Here is a 7,500-nt window from a genome sequence, read left to right on the forward strand (position 1 = left end):
TTGTCCAAGCACGCCCATCCCGCTCTCACTCCTTGCCCGACGGTCGGATGTGGCACTCCGGCCGAACCCTTCGCCCACCAAGCAATCGCAAGTTATCTCGTCTCCTCACGAACAAGCCCGCTTGGAGTGCACGCCCACACCGAGGTGCAAGCATTGTCCGCGCAAGCCCATCCGAGCATCAACTCGACACCCACTCTCACTCGCCGCCGGCGGCCGGAGGTGGCACTCCGCCGGCGCCGACCCCCCAAGCATATGTGCCCATGATGGGCGCAATGTGCTTGAAGGGTCGGCGCCGCGGCATAGGGGTACCCCCGCGCCCCGCCCATGCAGGCAGGTCGCCCCCCTATATAGTACATTCTGGCTTTTTTGGGTCTGGCAGGCTTGCATATGAAAAAGCCGAAATGTCACACCATGCCATAAATCTTGATTGTGTTATTATTATGACCGGGACTTGATTGTATTATGTTTTAGACATTTAAATGAGTGTGGAAAACAAGTTTCATAATTTTTGAACCAACCAATAATATTTTATGAATTTTTATTGTTAAAAAATGAAAAATAATTTAAAAATAGTAAAACGTTTCCAAAAATTCTAATTTTTGGAGGACATCCTTTGTTTACATTGTTTAGCTCCCAGAAAAAATTTCATAACAATCCAAGCACTAGAACATAGGTTTGACATCACATTTGTGTGTTGAGTGGGCATTGCGGCACCCTGCGCGCGCGGCACCCTGCGCGCACGCCCCACGCAGACGCAGGGCCATGCGGCGCGCGCGCCCATGGCCGTGCCGCATTCGTGCGCATGGGGGCGCGCATGCTGCATGCTCGGTGGGCATGTGGGCATGCACGGTGGGGGCACGGGTTTGTTCCAACAACCTCCATAGAGTTTTTTCCATGAATTCTAGACGTGGGTGGTCACGCCCAACGCAGACGCATGCTGCGCGCGGCTTGCGCGCCCGTCCCACGTAGACGCCTGGGCATGCGGCGCGCGGACACACACCCGCAGACGCATGCCGCGCTTAGCACTCTGCGCGCACGCCCAACACACGCCTGAAGGGCATGGCGCATGGTGGGCACCCTAGGCGTTCGTGTGCAAGCCTCGGCCATGGGCATGCGGCGCGCGCCCCACACACGCCCCACTGCAGTCGCCTGGGCTTGCGGCGCACGCCCCACACACGCCCGTAGACGCATGGCGCGCGCGGCCCCCTGCGCGCACGCCCCCCGCAGACGCACGGGCATGCAGCGCGCGACTCACACAAACCCACTAACGCACGGCGCGCGCGCCCATGGCCGTGCTTTGTACTCGAAGGCCTCGGCCTTGGTCCTTGACTTGCACACGAGCATACTATCTTATTCTTGGGCATTCAAAGATGATTTGCTTCAACTTTTTTTCTAGTCCAAAGCCAACCCCTCACTAACACTTATGTTTTTCGTCCTTTTACATAAGATATAACCTCCATGGCAATTGGAAGAAATAAATGAGTTGTGTGTGGGTAGGGTCGAGATGAATCTCGGTGGATCTTGGCAACAAGGCTCATCTGCCACTTACAAGCCAAGCACGCACGCCCCTTAGACGGATCCCCACGCTCGCACAAGCATCGCGTGCGCGGCACCCTACGCGCACGCCCCACTGCAGTCGCATGGGCTTGCGGCGCGCGCCCCACACACGCCCGCAGACGCATGGCGCGCGCGGCACCCTGCGCGCACGCCCCCAGCAGACGCACGGGCATGCAGCGGGCGACCCACAGACGCCCACTGACGCACGGCGCGCGCGCCTATGGCCGTGCTTTGTACTCCAAGGCCTCGGCCTTGGGCCTTGACTTGCACACGAGCTTCCTATCTTATACTTGGGCATTCAAAGATGATTTGCGTCAACTTGTTTTCTAGTCAAAGGCCAAACCCTCACTAACACTTATGTTTTTCGTCCTTTTACATAAGATATAACCTCCATGGCAATTGGAAGAAATAAATGAGTTGTGTGTGGGTAGTGTCGAGCTGAATCTCGGTGGATCATGGCAACAAGGATCATCTGCCACTTACAAGCCAAGCACGCACGCCCCTTAGATGGATCCCCACGCTGCCGCGCACGTCCCACTGCAGTCGCATGGGCTTGCGGCGCGCGCCCCACACACGCCCGCAGACGCATGGCGCGCGCGGCAACCTGCGCGCACGCCCCCCGCAGACGCACGGGCATGCAGCGGGCGACCCACAGACGCCCACTGACGCACGGCGCGCGCGCCCATGGCCGTGCTTTGTACTCCAAGGCCTCGGCCTTGGGCCTTGACTTGCACACGAGCTTCCTATCTTATACTTGGGCATTCAAACATGATTTGCGTCAACTTGTTTTCTAGTCAAAGGCCAAACCCTCACTAACACTTATGTTTTTCGTCCTTTTACATAAGATATAACCTCCATGGCAATTGGAAGAAATAAATGAGTTGTGTGTGGGTAGTGTCGAGCTGAATCTCGGTGGATCATGGCAACAAGGATCATCTGCCACTTACAAGCCAAGCACGCACGCCCCTTAGATGGATCCCCACGCTGCCGCGCACGTCCCACTGCAGTCGCATGGGCTTGCGGCGCGCGCCCCACACACGCCCGCAGACGCATAGCGCGCGCGGCACCCTGCGCGCACGCCCCCCGCAGACGCACGGGCATGCAGCGGGCGACCCACAGACGCCCGCTGACGCACGGCGCGCGCGCCCATGGCCGTGCTTTGTACTCCAAGGCCTCGGCCGTGGGCCTTGACTTGCACACGAGCACCCTATCTTATACTTGGGCATTCAAAGATGAATTGCTTCAACTTGTTTTCTAGTCCAAGGCCAACCCCTCGCTAACACTTATGTTTTTCGTCCTTTTACATAAGCTATTACCTCCATGGCAATTGGAATAAATATATGAGTTTTGTGTGGGTAGGGTCGAGCTGAATCTCGGTGGATCATGGCAACAAGGCTCATCTGCCACTTACAAGCCAAGAACGCACGCCCCTTAGACGGATCCCAACGCTCGCACAAGCATGGCGTGTGCGGCACCCTACGCGCACGCCCCACTGCGTCGCCTGGGCTTGCGACGCGCGCCCCACACACGCCCGCAGACGCATGGCGCGCGCGGTGTCAAGGGCATAATTGTCCATGGTATTATTTACCGATGGTCGTATGCCCGAATACCCCCAAATCACTTTATCTTTATGTCTTGAAAGTAGTTTAGGTTAATTCTTTCGTTTAGGTGTCGCCGAGTCATAGTGTGACATTTCGGCTTTTTCATATGCAAGCCTGCCAAGGCCAAAATTCTCAATATGTACTATAGGGGGTACATGACTAAGTCCGACCCCCGCCCAAGCCTTGTCGCACTCTTTGCATGTTGAGTTATTTTCCTTGCAATTGACAGTCTTCAATGCTTTCTTTATGACGTTTTCAACTATTTACTTTCTCTCTCCCGTTTTATAAAAACATTTTTCCAAGAACGGGAAGGGAGGCTACGTCATACCGCGAGTTTGACCGCGGATTCCGATTTTCGAACGGCTGACTTGCTGATTGAGCTAAGCAAGTGCCGCACAATCGTGTCGAGAAGTTACGATTGTGACAAGTGGTATCAGAGCCAAATTGGCTAATTGACGATAAGACCGAAACATGTCGTCGTCGAATCCATCGGGCAAGGCCCAAAAAGATCGACTAGTAGAGCTCGAAGAACAGATGCTCTACCTAGTCGAAGTTCCCGACTCCATCCGCTACTTGGAGTCTCGTCTCGAAGAAATTTCCGAGAAAACTAATACGATCGATGCGGTAGCTGGCCGTGTCGAAGGGTTTCCGATACAAGAGTTGATGACAAGGGTCGACGCCCTAGAAACAACTGTAAACATCGGAAGAACTGTCAACTACGAGCGTGGAGACAGTTCGACGGGCTCTGTTGCCCATATTGAAGAGCGTGTTCAAGAGCTGGATAGCTCTCAAAAGACACTGTTAGAGATGATAAACGGCATGTCAGAAGACTTCCGAGCTACCCTCGATGTCGTCAGAAATGAAATCGCAGATGTGAATGCGAGATTGAGCCTCACAATGCGAGCAATGGCAAATCAAGCTCCCGCTGGGGGAGCCATTCCGGTTAGTAGAGTGAAGATACCGGAACCAAAGCCCTTCTGTGGGGCAAGAGACGCGAAGGCCCTGGAAAACTATATCTTTGACCTGGAACAGTACTTCAGGGCCACAAACACGGTTACAGAGGAAGCCAAAGTCACGTTGGCGACGATGCATCTGTCTGAGGATGCCAAGTTATGGTGGAGGTCCCGATTTGTTGACATCCAGGAGGGACGTTGCACAATAGATACTTGGGACGCTTTGAAGAGAGAGCTTCGCTCACAATTCTTCCCTGAAAATGTCGAGATCTTGGCTCGACGGAAGTTACGCGAGCTGAAACACACCGGTAGTATTCGGGAGTATGTGAAGCAGTTCGCGGGACTGATGTTGGATATACGCGATATGTCCGAGAAAGACAAAGTTTTCTGTTTTGTCGAAGGGTTGAAGCCGTGGGCGAAGACAAAGCTATATGAACAAAGAGTTCAAGACCTCACGTCCGCGTACGCTGCAGCCGAACGGCTGTTTGACCTGTCTAACGACTCTCAAGATACAAGACGTCATCCAAGTTCCTCATCTGGAGGAAGTAGGAACAACCGCCCAAGTTCTCCTAAAACTACAGGAGGGGACAGACGCTTTAGTGGAGATCGTAGATCCCATCAATCGAATACTGGAAACTCTTGGCGAGGATCAAGTAACCAGAATCTGTCCAATCGTCCTCTTAGTTGCTTCATATGTAAGGGACCACACATGGCCAGGGAATGCCCGAACAAAACTGCTTTCAATGCATTCCAGGCATCTCTAACCTCAGATTCAGACAATCAACAAAGTCAGACCGAGGGAGAAGTCAACCAGACAGAAGAAGTTGATAACCCTCGAATGGGGGCTTTGAAATTTCTGTCATCTCTCCAGAAAAAGGTGGGGGAGACGAACACGCCAGTGGAAAGGGGCTTAATGTACGTTGACACCTGGATCAATCAAAAGCCAACCAAAAGCACTATGGTTGACTCCGGTGCCACCCACAATTTCATTACAGAAGTAGAAGCTAAACGTCTAAATCTCCGCTGGGAGAAAGATGCTGGAAGAATGAAAGCCGTGAATTCTGCTGCCCTACCTATCATCGGACTAGTGAAACGAACGATGATAAGATTAGGAGGATGGAGTGGTCTCGTAGACTTTGTAGTGGTAAAAATGGACGACTTTGATGTGGTACTGGGAATGGAGTTCCTACTTGAACACCAGGTAATCCCAATGCCTTTGGCCAAATGCTTGGTGATCACTGGACCTACACCCTCGGTTGTACAGACTGACCTACGTCAACCAGATGGATTGAAAATGATCTCGGCCATGCAGTTAAAGAAGGGTCTCTCTCGAGACGAACCAACATTTATGGCCATCCCACTCAAATCATCAGAGAACTCAGGGGAGACAGTCCCTAAGGAGATCATGCGCGTGCTAGAGAAATACCGTGATGTGATGCCCGATAGTTTGCCCAAGTCTTTGCCACCTCGGAGAATGATTGATCATGAGATCGAGTTAGTGCCTGGAGCAAAACCGCCTGCGAAGAATGCTTATCGTATGGCGCCTCCGGAGTTAGCTGAACTTCGGAAACAGTTAGATGAACTACTGAATGCAGGGTTTATCAGGCCTGCAAAAGCTCCGTATGGGGCCCCAGTTCTTTTCCAAAGGAAGAAAGATGGGAGTTTGCGACTGTGCATTGATTATCGCGCCCTAAATAAGCTCACAGTCCGTAACAAGTATCCACTTCCCATAATTACTGACTTGTTCGACCGCTTACATGGGGCAAAGTATTTTTCAAAGTTAGACTTGCGGTCGGGATACTACCAAGTGAGAATTGCAGAGGGAGATGAACCGAAGACAACCTGTGTCACCCGATATGGTGCGTTCGAATTCCTCGTAATGCCATTTGGTCTCACCAATGCCCCTGCCACCTTCTGCACGTTGATGAACCAAGTCTTCCACGAATATCTCGATAAATTCGTAGTAGTCTACCTGGATGATATAGTGGTCTATAGTACGACCATGGAGGAACATAGGGACCATCTACAAAAGGTTTTTCAGAAATTGAAGGAGAATCAACTGTACGTCAAAAGAGAAAAATGCTCTTTTGCACAAGAGCGGATAAACTTCTTGGGCCATGTGATAGAGTGTGGCCGAATTGGAATGGAAGAAGGGAAGATTGCTGCGATACGCGACTGGGCAATGCCGAAGTCAGTCTCAGAGTTACGCTCCTTCCTCGGGTTGGCAAATTACTATCGTCGATTTGTCGAGGGATTCTCGAAACGAGCAAGCCCGCTGACTGAGCTACTGAAAAAAGACGTTCACTGGAATTGGGATCCCGAGTGTCAAACCGCCTTCGACGGCCTAAAGCAAGCTTTGATGGAGGGGCCACTTCTAGGGATTGCGGATGTGACCAAACCATTTGAAGTCGAGACAGATGCGTCTGATTATGCGTTGGGGGGTGTGCTCCTACAGAATGGGCACCCGATCGCATACGAAAGTCGAAAATTGAATGCAGCAGAAAGGAGGTATACTGTGTCCGAAAAAGAAATGCTCGCAGTAGTACATTGTTTGAGGGCATGGAGACAATACCTACTAGGGTCGTCGTTTGTAGTGAAGACGGACAACAGTGCAACTTGCCACTTCTTTACCCAGCCAAAGTTGACTTCGAAACAAGCAAGATGGCAGGAATTTCTGGCCGAGTTCGACTTCGAATTTGAACACAAGAAGGGGTCGAGCAACCAGGCTGCGGATGCCCTAAGTCGAAAACAAGAACATGCAGCCATATGCCTGTTAGCTCACCTCCAGGGGAGCGAGATTGGTGGGTCGGTCAGAGACACCCTGAGAGAGTTCCTACAGAAGGATCATGCCGCTCAGAATGTCATGAATCTAGCGAAGGCGGGCAAGACACGACAGTTTTGGGTCGAGGAAGACTTGTTAGTCACAAAGGGCAACCGACTATATGTTCCAAGAGCAGGGGGCTTAAGGAAGAAATTGTTGTACGAGTGTCACGACACTCTATGGGCTGGCCATCCCGGATGGCAGCGGACGTACGCCCTGTTGAAGAAGGGTTACTTTTGGCCGAATATGAGAGATGATGTCATGCAGTACACTAAGACGTGTCTCATTTGCCAACAAGATAAGGTAGAGAAAGTGAAGGTTGCTGGACTTCTTGACCCTCTACCGGTTCCAACAAGACCTTGGGAGAGCGTCTCTATGGACTTCATCACCCATCTCCCTAAGGTAGGCGACTTTGAAGCCATTTTAGTCATCATTGATCGTTTTTCAAAGTACGCCACCTTCATCCCCGCCACCAAGCAGTGTTCAGCGGAAACAACAGCTCAATTGTTCTTTAAGCACGTTGTTAAATTGTGGGGAGTTCCGACAAGTATAGTGAGCGACCGAGATG

This window comes from Cucumis melo, chromosome 4 (assembly GCF_025177605.1).
Source record: "Cucumis melo cultivar AY chromosome 4, USDA_Cmelo_AY_1.0, whole genome shotgun sequence".
NCBI lineage: Eukaryota > Viridiplantae > Streptophyta > Magnoliopsida > Cucurbitales > Cucurbitaceae > Cucumis > Cucumis melo.